General features: G+C 36.9%; 1 protein-coding gene across 1 annotated transcript in view; it reads left to right on the forward strand.

The window, feature by feature from the left end:
* Positions 1-16,365, forward strand: part of ADGRV1 (adhesion G protein-coupled receptor V1) — a gene marked incomplete at its 5' end in the record, with an annotated part of 277,332 nt that overhangs the window by 210,608 nt on the left and 50,359 nt on the right. The window lies entirely within an intron of this gene.

Consider the following 16,365-nt stretch of genomic DNA (forward strand, 5'->3'; position numbering starts at 1 on the left):
TGTACAAATTCTTTTTACAAAAGCAACATATGACGTTGCTTTCAGGGTAGACCCACAGCAGGAGAATATTCATCTGTCTTTAATCAAAGAGGAAGATATAGTGTGCATCATTCCATTGTAGGAGAACAAAATTTAGTGTTGTGGTTTTTGTCTCACCAAGGGAATTCCTGTGAGTAGATACTTGAATTTCATACTGATGTCTAAATATATGCAAGTATACATACACACACACATGTGGCCTTATAAATATTATTTGTACACACATATCTGTGTGTGAATCTGTACTGTGCATGGTAAGCAGGAATACCTGATTTTGATGTAAATGAGTTACATTGGGTACCACAATTTCTGTGACCGTGTTGGCTGAAGTTTAGTCCTAAATTCATAGACACCAACTCAACTCAGAAATATAACTAGGTCCAGAACAACAAGCCATTGCTAATGTTCATTTTATGTCAAGGACTGCTCCATAGGTGTGTACCGTGCCATACACATCAATATTTCTTCACAGAATATGTCTTTTTCTTAATGGTAAAATGCTTCTTTGTGCATAGTAAGGACAAGGAATGTATCTAACATAATCAAGTTCTCTGACTGCAGCCAAACTGTGAGCTGATGCTATCATTATGGATGAAACAGTTTTCCTCTTGTTTTCTTTTGATGTCCGTGTCTCATTCTTTGAAAAGCAAGGAAAAATCTTACAATTCTGATAAAATTATTCAGTAGAGGAAAATTACTCAGTCCCACCCATTGCCCAAATTAAATATAAGACTTTTCCAGCATTCTATTACAGTGGGAAAATGCCAGAAATCATCCCAGGCTTAGTGAATGTGCAGTTTATTCTATCTCACTCTAAGTGAACACTTTAAGAGATATCTGCAAAAATTTTCATAAATAGCATCAATGCTAATTCCTGATTTGAAGAGCACTGTAAGACTTGTTCTTACTTATACAAGATGACTTTGAAAGACAGAATGTAGAAATAGGGACAGATTGAACTACAGTACTTGGTTTGTTTTCTCCAAGCCAGAATGCAGTAGTGGAAAAAGTGACAAGGAGATTTGCAAATCCAAACTCATTGCATACTGGCTTCAGAATCAGCCTCAGAAACAGTTTGAGAACAGTAGTGTGCTGGTAAGAACTCCCCACATATGAGAGCTGTAAGACTGGTTAAAGTAACAGAAGTAGTGAAGCCTGTTACCCTAACTCTCTCCTAAGCGATCACTCCTTCAGGCAACCAATTTCTGCATGACTGTGGTGTCTGACCAACTGTTTTGTTAACCAGTATGCCATGGGCACTATTAATAGCCAACTGTATAGCTGGTTTTGGAGAAGTTCATTTTATACTTGCACCGAACAAAAAATGAGTTCAGCCATGTTGTTTTTATGCTTCAAAGGAAGTATTACGATAGAGTTTCCCTCCAGATATGACAAATTCTAAACAAAAATGCCTGTATTTTATACTCCCATGATCCCATGTCCATGTCACAGTATAAACCAGCAGTATACTGTTGATTATTAATTAGCAGTGTTTATATATGGTATGAACAGTTCTCCCTTAGGCATTGTGTGATTTACTTTTTTTAATACTGGTAAAATTGTCTGTATAAATGCCACCAAGCAGCTTTTTTTTTTTTTAAGGTTGAAGTTCAGTGATAAGTGAACGACCTAACTGACACAGAAGGGCTCTTTCACTCCTCCCTTTGCTGATTCCCCTATTGCACAGCTGCAAAGGTTGAAGTCTCTTTGAATAAGTCTAGAAAAGATGCTGATTCTGCACAATTTTAAAGTAGTACAGGGCTCTTTTATAACATCTTTTAGAATTCTGGGCCATCTCTTGAGTGCAAGTCCAGTGAGTGTAGCATAATTAATCTTTAAATTTGTGTTTGTGAACAAAAGCTGGTACTTGTCATTAAACAATTCTGGCTTCTGTTCTCAGAAACAGATGAGTTAGGGCAAAGCTTGCAAATGGGTGTGGTTCACAAACTTTCAACGGCACTGAATTTTTCAGGGCTACATGAGCAGTTAGAAAGCTACTTTACTGACAAATATTTCTGTTTTAGCTCTTTTACTTGTATCTTTGTGCTGTAAGTGTTAGAGAGTGACAAGTGACCAGGATGAAACTGGAGAGAGCTAGATTTTATGTAATTATTCAGATTTCTTTTTCTTCTTACCTCTCCATTGTGCTATATATCCCTTTGTCAATATCTACAGTTTGCATTTGCCTCCTTGTTTTTCACCATATTAGGCGAACTGTGTCTTTGTACTTTAAGAGGTCTATTAAAAAACACCACTCTGTTTAAGATAAAACTTTTCAGAACCTTAATGGAATGATTTTCAGAAATGAGGTCTAGCTCAAGAATGCAGCAAATGCTTGACTCTCTAGAGTTTGGGAACCACAGGACACTTTTGAATTTGATTTTAAGGTGAATTTTGTCTTGTTGAAAATTCATCTGTTCATAGGTTTTTCATTATTTAATGAAAAAATTTCTTCAGAAATGTGAGCTTGATCTTTTCCTGCTTGGGTATTTTAAATCTGTTACCTATTTTTTTTGCTTTGAGTCTGACTAGACCTTCTTGAAATCAAATTCACTTAAGAAGGCCAAAGGACTTTATTTATTAGAGTATAAGCTAAAACAGTAACCTTTGAAAATGAGAAAATTAGAAATTATTGCACTTGACAGAATAAAAATTTGAAAGTTTATGAGCAAATATCTCCCTACCCACTGTATCTTTGCAAATGCTGTATTTCAAGCATGATTTTTTTTTTTTTCAATTGCAACTGATGCTATAATTCCCTCTAATTCCCAGAAAGTAGGAGGTTTTTTGTTCATGTTCTCTTGGGGATCAGTGTTGGCCCAGTCCCACTTAATTATTGATGGTCTGGATGAGAGGATTGAGTCTATAGTTAGCAAGTATGTGAATGATACCAAGTTGCACAGGAGTGTTGGTCTGCAGGAGGGTAGGAAAGCTCTGCAGAGGGACCTGGACAGGCTGGGTTGATGGGCCAACCAAAGGTAGGGAGGTTCAACAAGGCAAATTTCTGGGTCCTGCACTTTGCCTACAGCAACCCCATTCAGAGTTACAGGCTGGAAATTGAGTGGCTGGACAGTGCCCAGCAAAAAAAGTGCCTGTGGGTGCTTGTCAATAACTGGCTGAACAATAGCTGTGCCCAGGTGGCCCAGCAGGCCAACAGCATCCTGGCCTGGGTCAGAAATGTGTGCACAGTAGGACCAGAATAGGGACTGTCCTCCTGTACTGGGCACCGGTGCGTCCACACCTCGAGTGCTGGCTTCAGTTTTGGGCCCCTCAAAATTTACCAAGGACATTGAGGTGCTTGAGTGTGTTCAGAGAAGGGCAACAGAGCTGGGGAAGGGTCTGGAGCACAAGTCCTGTGAAGAGAGGCTGAGCCTGGAGAAAATGAGTCTCAGCAGAGGCCTTATCACTCTCTACAACTCCCTGAAAGGAGATTGTAGCCAGGAGGGAATCAGCCTAGTCTCCCAGACAACCAGTGACAGGATGGGAGGAAATAGTCCCAAGCTGCCCCAGGGGAGGGTCTTCACAGAAAGAGTGACTAGATATTGGAATGGGCTATCCAGGGACATAGTGAAGTCACTTGGAGGTGTTGAGGGAAAGGCTGGATGTGGCACTTAGTGCCATAGTCTAATTGCTGTGGTGTTTGGTCATAGGTTGGGCTCAATGATCTCAGATCTATTTTCCAACCAAATTAATTCTGTGATTCTGTCTGTGTCTTGGCTGTCTTTTATTTGCTCTTTTTCCTCTGTTAATCTCTCCAGTTTCTAGAAGCATCTCTCTTTTAGCAGAATCTTGTATTTGCCCAGGGGAGGAATGATCTCCTTTGTCAGGAGGATCCCTGTCACACATTCATTTTCCTCATTTTTTAAAAATACCATGTGGCAAACAAAGTACAGAAGAAGATATGTGCTATTACAATACTTTAAATTTGTACAAATATCCATTCACTTGGATTCAGATTCATATTTTCTCATAGCAAAAAAAGGATTAAGCTAAATGCTCTCAAATATCTTCTTTGTATCATTGTCATGAAATATCAATGCGAAATAATGGAAAAGATTTTCCAGGGACATTCCTTTCAAAAAAACCCAGAATATTTCTGTGTCCTCTACAGTCCAGCTCAAAGCAGAGTATTTTTGCAGGAAAATCATGAGATCTGTGATTATGGAGCAGTATCTGTGGGATAGGAAAACTAAGCTAAAGAAGTTGGATCTATGAAATTTTTGATTAAGGGTTACAGCTCTTCTTGTTGATCACACTACAGTTTCTCTGAATTTTACACACAGGGAGAGCTCAGGGAACAGATGAGCCTGCTATGGTTTTAAGCCCAGCTGGACATGAAACACCATGCTTTACCTTTTCCTGTCTTCCTCCTTCATCCCAGTAGAATGGGGAGGAGAATAAAAGTGAAACTTGTATATTGAGATAAAAAGTACATACTGTTTGAAAATAAAATAAAATAATATTTGAAAATAATCATAATCATAATCATAATCTTAATAATTAGAATCATAACAATGATTTTTTTTCTATAAAGTGGTACACAGTTTGTCTCTCCAGTTTTTCTGGCTGATGCCAAACACCCCTTCCTGAACCCAGATTGATTGCACTTAACATTTTGTATACTGACCATCAAGTTCTATGGTGTGGAGACGCAGAACTTTTGGTCAGTTCAGGTCACCTGTCCCAGCAATATTTCCTTCCAGTTTATTTTCCCTACCTTTTCTCTGTCTCATGACAGAGCATGAGACAAGGAAGAAAAATCCTTGACTAAGGATAAATATGACTAGCAAAACTCCAAAACATTAGTGTCTTATTAGTACCATTCTCATTCCAATCCAAAACACAGCACTTGTACCATCTACTGAAAAGAAATTAACTGAAACCAGGGCAGAGCCATTGTTAACGTTATTGGGATAAGAAGATCCATAGAAAACGTGCATTGGTACCAGGCCCTTTCCAATGAGTCATGGGCACTTTGTGCCATGGTTTCTCTGACTGAATGTCTGTCAGTCTAGTGCACTGACCCTTAACCCAGTCAGAAAAATATAGTGGGTGCTGCTTTGGGTCTCACCCAGTTGAATGACTGTCTCAGTGTTGGCACACATCCCAGGAACAGATCCCTGGCTTACTAGCTGTTCCCTAAAATGGAAATCTTCTTTCTTTAAACCAAGGACCAGTAACAAGAATATTTTAGCTTGAGTGAGCTAATTTCTTTCCAAGCATTTGGATTAAGTCTCATGTCTCCTTTTCCATATCACTTCAAAAGTGCTTAATTCAGCCATGAGCACGTTTGAATCACCAGACTTTTACAGGCAGGAATAGGTAAGAAAATAACTAAGAATTGCCACAAAAACATTCACAGATTTTAATTTAACTCAAAGACATACTAAGAAGAAGGGGTTTGTATGAGGAATTTCCTATTATCTAGAGGAATTACCATCCTCTAAAGTGTGGTTTTGTATTCTGCATGGACTAGAAGTGTCTCCCTGCACGGCTCTCTCTCTCTCTCCAGTTTCTTTTTCCTATTATCTGAATTTTTCCACCTCCTCTCTCCTCAGTTCACTAGCACATAATCTAGGATTTCAAAGCTATTCCAAACTGCTGTTGCTAGACCTCAGCATAGAATGATACTTGACTGTCTTTATGCAAAGCCAAGTGCTTCACAAACCACTCAGCTGAAGTTGGGGGGCAAAAAGCCTACAATTTTCACCACTGATTTCTCACCATTTGCACTCTGTCCTTTTCTGCATAGTTAATTAAACCATCCTGAGCTACTGCTACTTCTACTGTAGTAGCAGTATAAATGTGGATAGTAGTAGTAGTAGTAGCATTTAGCAGCTACTACTAAATGTTTCTGATGAACCAGAGCTACTTCAATTACGTTGACACAGTGCCCCACTACAGGCATTCTTATACATGTATATGCTTACACACATATGCATACACATGCATATACATATACATATATACACACATATTTATATAGGGAAAAACCTACAGAATAAGTTAATAAAGTACAAAGTTTGACCTTTTTCTATCCTGTACTTGTGCCTTATTTTCTAAACTTTTTCTGTGTTTCCAAAGAAACACAGGTAGTCTGATGTGCTACCAACTTCTAAGGATTATTTAAAATTACCTCACTTCTAAGCCCCTGTAGTATTATGACAGGAGTATCAAAGAACATCTGCAGGATGAACTCTTGCATCCCTGTCATTGATAGCTTTAAAAGCTTCATATTTTCTTTGAAGTTGTACAAGTAACTAGTAATTTCATCCCTCCTACTTTGTCATCTTTAATCATTAAAATACAGCCTACTGCTACTAAACCAAATCATTCTCAGTTTATCTGTTTTCCACCAAATTAGAAAAACCTTCATCTGATATGCCAGACTAAATTGGGAAATGCTAAAATAAGCAAAAGTGAGATCAGTACCAGCTACTAGTTCTGACTACCCCATTAATGCTGACAAACGGAGTCCATCTATATACCTTCTTGTATTTCATCTTTCTAAAATAGAGGTGAAAAAAAAAGTAGGATTTTTGTTTGGTTGGGTGGGTGTTTTTCTGGGTTTTTTTTTTTTTTTGTCTTTTTAATTTCATCACAGGGCTCTTCTACAAGCACTCAATTATGTGCTCAGATTTTAGTTCCATTAAGTTTTAGTGTATTTAGTGCAATAAGTTGTACTTGGAAAGGCAAACTCTTGTCTGCCCAATGCCAATGTAAAAGCCACAGTAAACAAAGTCATATCTCACTGACCTGTACTAAGATTATTAAGATGCATATGATTAAAAGGAATGCAGCTTTAGCAGACTGATTTGTGTTACTAGCATTACATTTAATTGTCAGTATGAAAAAACATGTTTTGCGGATTTTATTCTTCTTGCTAAAGGGCAGGACTGTGAACATGAGCTTTATTTATGTTTGACAGTTTGTACAATGAAGTGTCTTCTTTTTCAGCTAGATTTGTAGTAAATCCTTGGTTTAGAGAATGCATAGGAAAAGTAAGATTAGAGCATCTGCCTTAAAACATAGTACTAGGGAAATGTTTTCTGGCATTGGAGAAACTGTAACAAGTCTAAAATAGTAAAAAACCAAAAACATAACCACAACAATGTATTGTAGTTTCAAAGTCATTGATAATGACTCATACACATGAGGACCAAGCCTTAGATTTAAATACAGGAGCAAGATACTTAACTGAAATCAGACGCATAACTCCTTATGTAATTTTAAAATTGCAGTGTTAGCAAGAGCCATGCTCTAAGAGATTTCAAGCAGGTTTCTGTCAGATTAGTTTCTGGTCAGATGCTGAAGGCTGCAGATCTTCTGGGACTTCTGGAATGAGCTGCCTGGGAACTCCAGAGCTTCCAGTGCCTTAGAAGTCTCAACTGTATTAGTGTAGTGTGTATGCTGGGTCTTTGTTTCTTCTTTGACAACTGTATTTCTTTAGTATTAACTTTCACAGTAGGAAGAAAAAAGGAAAAAGACAAAGGCAAAAACAAAGAAAAAGGTTAAAAAACTAGGTATAAAATTGTTCAGAGAAATTTCCAGAGGATCATATGACGAGAAGACTGAAACACAATAAGCTGTGTTCTAAAACAACAGCAGATGACCTTTTGGGTTCTCATTATAGAAAAGCATTGTTTAGACATTTTCATTTTCCCGTTTTTCCAACTGTTTAGCTCTACAATAACAGCAGCAGGAGAGAGCAACAAGGAAATTGGTTTTTTGCTTTATTATGCAATAGGTCTGGTTTATTGACAAGTTCGTTGTTGCACACACTGACTCAGACTGAATCTTCCAAAGATTCAGTTCTTTGCTGTTCCAAAACAACATCTTGGCATTTCTTCATCCTTTGTTTGTGGAGGACTGGATTTTCCTCAGTGTTCTATTGTTGGTATTTACTCTGTGGGTACTCCATTAATGAGTATGGTGCTACTCATAATATTAACATGTCAGTAAAGATGATAGGATCAAATTTCTAGCAGTAATCCCTATGGATGTAGATTTGGCTTTTAAAAAACTGCTGGGACAGTCTGTCCAAACGTAAACAAGAATGGGCAAGCCTTGACTTAATTTCTGGCAATTCTAATTCTGCTGTTTCTGAGCTTACATTTCTTAACCAAAACAGTCTAACTGTATTTTCATTACCTTTTTTCCCCTCCTTCTCCTCTTTCCCTCATTCTTTTCCCTCTTTTTTTGCTGCATAGACAAAAGAAATTAAAAGGAAACTAAATACTGCAAAGAGTTGATGCCACATTTTCACTCTATAAAATCTAGGAGAACCATTATTAAACATTTTGCATTTCACTTGAAACATATGTGCAAAATATAAGGACAATAATTATTTTCTGAGTTAGGAATTATATATGAAATAAAGCATATGGACCTATCCCTGAGTTAATATGTATGAGACATAAACTAATTTAAATTAATCAAATACAAATGCAGCTTTTATGTTTCTTCATACCAAACAACCTCCACCATTTTATGGGCAGTAAGGAATTTCTTGGGTTGTTCATTTTCCCATCATCCTGGTGACGTGACTGAGGCAGAGTGCAGCACTGAATCAAAACAATCAGTCTAACTGTGTTCAGCTTGGGGCAGTAGTATTTGATTTCAGGCATTTCAAAATGTATTTGTACAAGGGTGTGTCTTGTTTCACAGCTGCACAGGATTCTTTGGGGCAGCTCTTATGAGTCCTCTGAGATTTGCTTAATTTGACCCATGAGCAGATGGTGTTCAGTGTTCCAGAGAAAATCCCCATTTCCTTCAGAGGAAAAGTGAGTAAACAAAAGCAAGAGTAACATCATGCTGGAATTCTTTAGATGCAGCTGCAGGGAAAGCACTCACCTTTTCATTTTCTATTTCAAAATAATTCCTTAGGTATATACAATCTTTTTCAATTAATTGTTTAGCTGAAATTATAGAGTGATTTTTTTTCCCTCTGATTTGAGTTCTTACACACTGTCCCTCTTAGGTAAATAAGGCAAATGGAACCTGAAATTTCCAACATTTTCACATCAAAATTTGTATGGTTCTTACCATGGAGGAAGATGAATAACATGGGAAACAGCTGGTAGAACATCATGGCTATGTGTTTCACATGGCTAGTGAAAAACTTGCACATCATACAGAGATTTCTTCACACAGATTTCTTGTGAAGCTACACAGAAGTGAACTTGTAGCTCCAGCTGCACAGGTGTTCTGGGGCAGAGGCTGTGTTTGTACAGGGGGTGTTTCACATCTCTGCACACACAGCTGCAAGCAGGATGTTAGCTCCAAGTCTATTCCTGCAGCACAACAATGTGGCTAACAAAGTACAGCTTTGGAAAACCCCGTTAAAAAAGAGCTGGCGGGTCCAGGAGCACTCAAACTGTAACAAGTAGGGTGCAGCCTTTGCACTCTGCAGGCTCACAAATTTAAATATTTGAGGCTGGTTATGAACAAGCAAACTGGTACTTCCTCCAGAACAGAAACACCGCAAGTTTCCGCCCTGTGCTGTATCCTGAACACACTGTACTGAGAGATATGTCTGTTTGCAAAGCAGGGGGACAAAAGGCGCTATGAACACCCTTAACATACATAACTCTACACATTGAAAAAAAACTCTGGTAACACCCATAGATGGCGGTTCTGTAGCTGCATTTTTTGATGGTGAGAATTGAGACAAGGTTTTAAAAAACCCTTGCTAATATCAGGAAGGGGCAGCTGTAGTTCACTAATCATCAAGAACATTTATTTGTATTAGTGTTCCTTGCACCAACATAGGCTTATGGTAGAAATTCAGTGAATACTGTATTGTTTAGGTTAATAAGAACAAAACTGAGAAATCCTTTAAAATTCTTGGTATATTTTGTTCAATTTCTGATTTCTTTAACCTGACTTTTTCATAGCTTTCCTAAATGTCTTGTCTGGCTGGTAGAAAACCTACTTATTTTTAGCAAATTCACTGTGTAAATTGCAAAAAAAATGGTTTTTTTCAGGACTAGAAGCAACAGGATCTGGCATTTAAATAGCTTCAGATACATATAATGCAGAGACAAGTGCAACAAGTTGCAATGCAACTTTTCTCTCTGTCACCTTAAATTTCAGAGTTGCTTTGCCCACAGTAGGTCATTCCTGGGAATGACTGGAACCCACTAATATTAGAAAACTTTTCTTCTTCATAAAGTGTAGCTCCATTACAGTACCAAGTTTTATTTTTTCTAAACTTCTGTAATCATGGACCTCCTAATTCCAGTGGAGTCAGGTTTTAGAATCCAATTCCATATGTTTTGGACCCACTTCTCACCGCTGCCGGGAATTTTACGGAAAGAGATGAGGAAACTATTTCTCAGAAGAGTACATACATGTATAAATAGCACTTAAAATTCTTAAATTGTCTCATTAGAAATTTCCAGTGTGTAACAAATACATTTCTAAGGTTTCTTTTCTAATTAATCTGGGATTTGAACTCATTATAATACTGTACTGCAACTCCAATTAGGAAAATAAGACTGCAGTTTAAAATTTGACACAGTCCATATAATTTGACAAGCATGGGATAAACATTCTGTTTGTTTGCAAATAATTTTTTTAAAAAAAGGAAGTGTCAGAGATTTTCCAAGAAATGTAAGAAAGCCTGTGGCAACCATATCCTGTCGAGGCAGTGTCAGTGTGTCGTGCCTCTTTGAAAGCTCCCATATCATGTTTGATTCAGTCATAAACCAGTGTGGTTTTCGCCTCCCTGTCAGATCATTTTTTGGAGTTACCTCATGCAAATATAAATCAGATAGCTTACTCCTCTTATTATTATTAGCTACTGTCTTGTTGCTGAGTATACAAAACATAAATCTATTTCTTGAGAGGAACCTCTTGCTGAAAGAAATCCTTGCATATTGGAATGTAATCAAAATATAAGCCCAGAACACATTTCAGTCAGCCTCCATTGCTTGAACAACTTCTCTAGCCTGCCAAGTGTAATTTAGAGTATTGTGATGCAGCTGTAGTTTTTGCTGACCAATACAAAATCATTCTTCCCTGTTTAATCCTGTAGAAAAGTCATCCCATTCAGAAGTTCTAGCTAAGTGCACTCATACTGAAACACTGAGTCATGAAAGAGGGAGTATTGTGTCTTCCTGAGTCACAATATCCCTGTGTTTGCCTTACAGTGTTCAATTTACTCAAGATGTCACTTTTTCTTCTAAAACTTGCCAAGGTTATTCATAATATAATATCTTAGGTTGTTATCAATAATGAGATGTGAGAAATGCAGAATGCATCTGACCATTAGTGCTCAGCTTCAGTTACATGGCCTTTTAGTCATATTTTGATCAAGGTATCCATAGCCTTCCTTTTAATGCATGTCATTATGTAAATGCAGTACATTATATTATTAGGACTTTTTCTATTGTACCTGGAGTTTTCTGGCTGGGGGTGAGCAAGGTCTTAGGAGGGGACATGGCCAGGACAGCTGACACAAGCTGACCCAAGGGATATTCCATGATATATCCTGTCTGCTCAGATATAAAAGCTAAGAGAAAGGAGGAGGAAGGGGACACATTTGTTGTTATAATGTTTGTCTTATGGAGCAAATTGTACACATACTCAAGTTCTGCTGCCTGAGAAGTGACTGGACATCATCTGCTGATGGGAAGTAGACCACAAGTCTTTTCCTTTTTCTTCCACATGCAACCTTGTTCTTTGCTTTATTAAACTGCATTTATCTGACCCATGAGGATTTTTTAATCTTATTTGCTGTCCCACCCTTCCTCCCTGGCTTGCTGAGGAGGGGAGCAATAGAGCAGCTCGGAGACCACCTGACATCCTGCCAAAGGAAATCCACCAGAAAGCTCTAAGTCTTGGAGACGGGTTTGAGTAGTGTTTACAGTCTATAGAGGATTGGAGGAGTCAAATCTTACCTAGAATCATCCATAATGACCTCTTAGATCCTCTGCCTTGGCATTGTTTTAGAAGAAGCAAAACAATGTATTGGAGTGATACAAAACAGACAGTACTTTTGGGTAGGAAGAGGATCCATTCTTGAGCAAATATCCTTGGATCTATTCTAGTGGGTGTTCCCTGCCAAGTCAGATTCTTGTTTTCCTTTCCACTTCCCTAAGTAGACACATGGCCACATTGTGGCAACTTGGACCAACATTTGATTGCAAAATGTTGTTTTAAGCTATGCAATACAAATGCATCTATAGAAACAGAGAGACCTGACTAAGTACTTTCCTGGTAGCTCTAATCCCTTTATTGTACTTTTTGACCTTGCACTAACATTCTCAAAAGGCTTGTAAAAATTATTTTATGTCGCTAAGTTTTCTTTCTGTGATGCAAATTGGAAATTTTAACCTCTATAGCCTATGCTTAATATATGATAAGTATAAATAACAGAATGCTTACTCAATGCTACCATTTGCAAGATGTTATTACTCAAAGCACATCTGAAAAAAAGGGTTGCTTTCTGAAGGCTTGGGGCAGGGAAAAGTAATGGATGCCTCTGTGGCTACTGTACTGGAACACAATTTGCCCTTTTCAAAAGAAACTACAAAAAGGAAATCTTTACTGATGAGTTGGTTTAGAATTCTTGTGTCTTATCCCAGTCTTTAGAGAGAGATTGTCTAACCAGCATCAGGATGCAAGACATATTAGCAGTGAAAATAAAGTTTTTGGTAAATGCTATTTTGAGTACTTGTTAAAATAAATTCTGCATCGTTAGACTAGAACTTTTGTTTTTAATCCTTAGACACGGGAAGGACTACTCTTCTATTTTGTAGTTTGGATTGTGCAATGTTTTAGTTGATAATAGCTATAAATAGCAAAAAAGTATGTTAACAAAACTAGAACTAGAACTAGACAAGTTCTCTGTATATGTGTAGGTGCATATCTTGTCCATCCTATGACTGTGCATAGCTTGCAGTTATTTCTAATGAGGAAAAGTAAAAGGAAGGGCGAAGGGAGGAAGGAAGGGGAGAAAGGAAAGGAGAAAAGAAAAGGAATAAAATTGGGAAAATACCTACAGTGGAAAAGAAGAAAACTCAGCTGATCTTCATTCTAGGCTTAACTCTAGGAAAGTCTACCAGAAAAGAAAGCTTAGAACTGAACCTCAGAGGTCACATTGGAAAACATGCTTCAAGTAGAAAAACAAGAGCTGTGTGACATCTTTCATTGTAAGGCATATACTTTAAGTTTTTGGGGGGTTTTTGTTGTTTTTTTCGTTTGGTTTGGTTTGGTTTTTTGGTGGGGTTTTTTTTTGTGTGTTTTTTTGTTTTGTTTTGTTTTTTGGGGGTTTTTTGGTTTGGTTTGGTGGTTTTTTTTTTTTTTGGTGTTTTTTTTCCTCCAAGCATTACTTCTTGGGCTTTAAAGTACATTTCTAATTTTTGTTTGGTTGCTCTTCTAAGGTGCCCAAGCCTGATCATTTTCAGTCTGCTAAATACAGCTAATCCCTCCTGTAACTAGTCTGATAGCCATCTGCCAATACTGATATAGTTTTAGCTCTTCAGCTTGTGTTTTCTAGCAAGCAAAATATATTGCAACATGGAGTATTCTAATTTTGCTTTTTGTCTACTTGTAGTTTTCCAGTCATTGTCCTTTCCCATTAACAGGAACCCCACAAGCCAAACAAACCAAAACATATCAGAAATATTTTTTCCCATGTGTTCAGAGCAGAACATATGTATAAGACCCCTAGTGGCTTTCAGAGCTCTAGTGTGAACCTTTTTCATTCAATTTTTGTTCTTGAAATTTGCCAAAACCAGACTGTTCTGATTTTGACTGGTGCAGATGTAATTTTCTTCATAGTAGCTAGTACACAGCACTGTGTGTTTTGATGATTTGGCTGTTGCTGCAGCTGCATAGTCCTCACCCTAAGTCCAGGACTTTCCGGTGTTTTGTTTAATGCCATTGAGGAGCTGCACAAAAAGCTGTGAGAGAGCATGGCCAGGATAGGTAACAAGAACTGGCCAAAGGGATATTCCACACTATAGAGCATCCTGTCCAGTATATAAACAGGGAGAGTCACCTGGAAGGGGACAGATGATTGTTCAGGAATGGGCTGGGCATCAGTCAGTGGTGATGTGTGCTTGTATAGTGTATCCCTCATTTCTTCTAGGTTCAGTTACTATCTCTCATTCTTATTACTATTGTTAATATTTCAATTATTATCTTTATTATTATCATCATCATTGCCATTATCATCATATTCAGTATTATTATACTATTTTATTTGCATTATTAAATAGTTCTTAACTCAACCCACAACTCAACCCACTGAGAGGGCAGGTGGGGGGAGCGAGCAACTGGTCCTCACCTGCTAGCTAGGATTAAACCACGACACAGGCTCAGCATGCCACTGTGAGATATTTGTAAGACTGATTAGAGCAGAACATTTACCTCATGTGTGTTGCAGAGTAGACAATATTTTGTAGATCCAAGTATGACCTTTACTTTGGAGGAGTGTAAAATTACAACTCCTGTCATTGTTAATGGGGTCCATAGTAATTTCCAGATTCTACTCTGCAGAAATAAAATAGCTAGTGAGTGCACTAGATATGCCATGTGTTTTACATTACTTTCCTTGTATTGCCTCCTTCTTTGTAATTTAAATAGTGTAAAAGGTCTCAAATCCATTTATAAAACAAACCTCTTAACTTGTGAAATAATGAAATCAATTTTGCCTGATGTAGTCTGTTGTTCAAAAAATTTGATCATGAGGTGAACACTTTAGTGTGTCTTCTATTTTTTTGGTTGCTGACTTCAGTGAAATATTAATATATATCTAGCAATCTCAAATTCTGCACTATATTCCAAGACATATTGAAAAAGACTGTCAGTAGTTCTCAGGATTTCAGAAATCTTAGATGAAATGTTTTAAGGACTAATTATTTTAAAGTGACCTTCAAGTATTTTTCAACATTTGCCTTGATGAAACATTTAGCTTTTATTTGTGTAATAAAGCTCATAAAAACCTCCAAATAAATGCTAGGTCACCTTCCATCCTCCAAGGTAGCCATAAAGCATATCAAATTGGGCCACACTCTTTAAATCAATTTCACTCAATTTGAAAAAGTGCAGAGTCTTTTTCCAGGGTGTTGTGTGAACTGTTGTTAATGTGTACAGAAGATTGTGTGAAGCTGGCTGATGACTAGAAGTGTAAATCCATATGCCTTTGGCAGAATGATTTTTTTTATAATGTTGAAATCTCTAGAATCTTGCCTACTGTAGAAAAAGAAATTTCTTTCTTGTGTCTTGAATTTCTTCAAAAACTAATGACTACCATCTCAAATGATACTTGTGATAAACTTAGCATACCCTTTCCTTATGGTTTTCTCCACATCATTTCACAGATTCATAAGCTTTTCTCTTAAAAAAAACAAGTCTAAAAGAGATTGTTCTTGGAATTCAAGACAATGCAATAATGGAATGAAACCATTCTTACCACATTGAGCAAATTTTAAATTTTTAAATTTTAAATATTTTTTGCTCAGAAGGGAGCAAAGAATGTCAGTCCTTCAATTTTTTAACAATTGTTATTTCCTTAGCAATGTTGCTTGTTATTTATTTTTGTTTTCCTTTTTTAATATTAATTATGTAATTGTGCTAACAGTAGTTCCAGTATACATGTTGCCAATTGTTTCTTGTGTTTCCTTTAAAAGTATTAGGGAAAACAAAGAGAAAGAATGGCCTTCCATATCATATGTAGCTGAAATACCTCTCCAGATTTTAGGAAGTGTGATGTTTTAAGAGATCACAGAAGACTTTGCAAAAACAATTGAAGTGTCAGATAACATGCTTCATCCCCTTGAGAATAATCTGCTTTAATAGATTTGAGGGGGTAAAAAAGGAAAATCAAGGTAAAACACTGATTCTGGCTGGCCAATAAGTGAGGTAATTTTTATCTATTTATAAATTTAAATGTATATGATTTTCTAAAGTTACATCTTTTCCAAGGGGAGACATGTCTCTCAATTTCCCCTGATCTTTCTGTGTTTGTTGTATTTGAAAGTAGCAATTTAAATTAAATGAACATCTGCAATAGTTATCAATGAAAAAACTATTTTATATAGTAAAGCTATTTCTCCTCATTCTAGGCCTGAAAAAAAATCGTATTAATTAAATGTCTTATTGATTTGTATTGAAGGAAAAATAGCTGATTAGTTTCAATATTATGCTTTTTTCTAGTTGCAAAATGATTAACAAGTTGTTACATACTAAGATGGAATTATACCTTGGAGGAGAAGCATTCTACAGACAATTCTTTCTAAATTTATTTTTAGCCTATTTCATGGAACAGACCTTTCACAGATACAGACATACATAGAGCTTTTGAAAATATGCTTT

Source organism: Fringilla coelebs (assembly GCF_963513975.1).
Source record: "Fringilla coelebs genome assembly, chromosome: Z".
In the NCBI taxonomy this organism is placed as follows: Eukaryota; Metazoa; Chordata; class Aves; order Passeriformes; family Fringillidae; genus Fringilla; species Fringilla coelebs.